This window comes from Melopsittacus undulatus, chromosome 1 (genome assembly GCF_012275295.1).
Source record: "Melopsittacus undulatus isolate bMelUnd1 chromosome 1, bMelUnd1.mat.Z, whole genome shotgun sequence".
Classification (NCBI taxonomy): Eukaryota; Metazoa; Chordata; class Aves; order Psittaciformes; family Psittaculidae; genus Melopsittacus; species Melopsittacus undulatus.
In genome coordinates, this window is record NC_047527.1 from 31,400,100 (window position 1) to 31,402,599 (window position 2,500).

The following is a 2,500-nucleotide window of genomic DNA, read 5'->3' on the forward strand; positions in this document are numbered from 1 at the left end:
TCTATAAAAGCCATATCAGTCTCTGGCAGCAGGGTAAAAGCACCAGAGGAAAGTTGGGCACACATTGGTTAAAAGTCTGCTTTCCTTCCCTTTCTTTTTTTTTTTTTTTTTTGTGAGCCTACAAGGCTCCAGCCACTGTAATATTAGCCTGATTATAGCCTAAGCTACTCCAGGTCCTTGCAGATCTCTCAGTTTGCAGAATGATGGCACTGTACACAACAGCTGAGTACTCTGAAACTTTAGTGTCTATTTTCAGCCTATGATATAGACTCTGCCTTGCTTTTATGCAGAAGGTAAGCAATCTTTATTCCAGTCATTAGTCAGGGTGATAGAATTCATTAATTTTAGACAAAAGCAGTAGCCAATTTATCAGCTAAGTTTTCAATTAAGTATAAAAGTTTGATTACATCCTGAAAATTATTCTTTTAGATATAGGGAGCATTAATGGTTTCTACATCTTCTCATTTACAAGAAAAGGAAATCTAATTAAAACATTTTGCACTGCTAGACAATATATATTTATATACACAATAGCCAGGTGCTATATCTCTGCATAAAATCACTCATTGTGATTTTGAGATTAAAAAATAAAAATCCTTGCCTAGGAAATGCTTCAGTGAAGGTCACCGAGATATTAAGTATGGAGGATAGCTGCTTAATTTTTTTTAAGTATAATCAAATCTAATCTTGTCAGCTAAATCAGAGAGAGGAAGTGATCAGTTTAAGATACATCAGAAGATTTGCATAGAATGAAAATGAATCAAAATTAGTTTTGGTATCTGAGACGGCTAAAATGACAGCCTAATTGCTCCTGAATCAAACGTCACAAAGCTTGGTGTGTAATTTTAATCATTGATGAGATCCAGGTTAATTATGCTCATGGCACACATGCAATTTAAAAACCTTTTGAAATAATCTGATCACAAAGAGCATGAAACCCTAATAATTCTGTAATTAGCCTGGAGACAAGCATGTTTACCTTCCCATTTGGCAAATCTGCACAAACAGTGTATGCATTCAGAAGAAAGTCTACACATCTAACACATTCTCCTTCTAAGGCCTTATCTCCAGATGAAAGTTGCACAAGGATAGTTACAGCAGAAAGTAAATCCCAGCCCGTTCCATCTGCAGAGGACTGGTATAAACATCTTCATACTGGTATCTCTCAACTCTGACATAAAAGGATAAACAATGCTTGTATAAAGCATTTTTACATCTATATACTCATCAACTGCATGCATGAGACTACTTCATTCACACATGAACACACATGCAAGCATGAAGACATACACCCAAGTGTATGACATACACACAAGTGGCACAAACATGCACACAATCAAGAAGTTTCTTGGACCGATGCAGAGGAAAAAAGGCAGTAGTTCTGTTTTGTTTTCCAGCAATGATACAGAGATGTGTGTGCAGTAACTCTGTCTGACCCAGAACCATGAAAGGATCAGACAGGGTGAAATCTCTTTAGCAGGTAAAACTGACCAATAAAGAAATAGTTAATACAGAAAATGGAGCCTGATGCAATTGCCTAAAACTAGTCCAGACCTATCTGTGGCTTTTCATTTAATGTTTGCTGCTTGGAGCAAGCACTACCCCTGCTTCAGTATATCACGGTATACCACAGCATTGTAGTGCTGCTTGAAGCAAGCACTACCCCTGCTTCAGTATATCACGGTATACCACAGCATTGTAGTGTCCAGCACGCGTACAAAAACAGTTGCCAGAATAGTCATGGGCATGCACATTATACTGCAAACAGGATGGCATTTAAGAGCATTAAATAATTTTAAACAGGTACAAAATGGGTTTTGCAGCACAGCTTCTCACCCTTCCCCTTCTTCCCACAACCCTGCACTGAACAGTCTTACTGTTTCTATTTCCAGTCTTCAAAGATTTAGCAGGACTAAACTAGACTTTTAAATCTCTTATCATCAAAGTAAGAACAAAATCAGCACAGTAACAAGTGTCATGAATTTTTTCTGTTACTTAATCAACATTTTCCAGTAAACTGCACATTTGTGGTTATCAGTCTTCTTACATAATTTCAGTATTAATCAGGACTAAAAAATGACATCAGCTCTGTGATCACAATTGTACAAACAAGGTATATTTAATTCCAATTAAAACAAATACTAAATCTTTGAACTGAGAGGCAACACAGAGAGAAACCATAACATGTATTTTTCCATACTTGAGCTGTTTACAGTCTTTGTGACCATGTTTGCTATCAGGTTAGGTAGACGAAATCATTATACCTTGATGAGGAATTAAAGATTACTTGGATGACTTACTGATTGTATGTAACATATGATAGAACATGCATCTATTAGAGGTTACAGCATCTTCAATATTGAAAAATAAAAAAATTCTTCCCCCTCCCTCCCCACCCCAGGGACCTTCTAGGAGAGTTACAACGAAGTTTCACAAAGTCGTAGCTAAAAAGAATTACAACGACTGCTTCAGAGGCAACATTATTCCACAGTCTCTACAA

At 36.8% G+C, this 2,500-nt stretch overlaps 1 protein-coding gene across 1 annotated transcript in view; it reads right to left on the minus strand.

The window, feature by feature from the left end:
- Positions 1 to 2,500, minus strand: part of ZFHX4 (zinc finger homeobox 4) — a 149,870-nt gene that overhangs the window by 127,274 nt on the left and 20,096 nt on the right. The window lies entirely within an intron of this gene.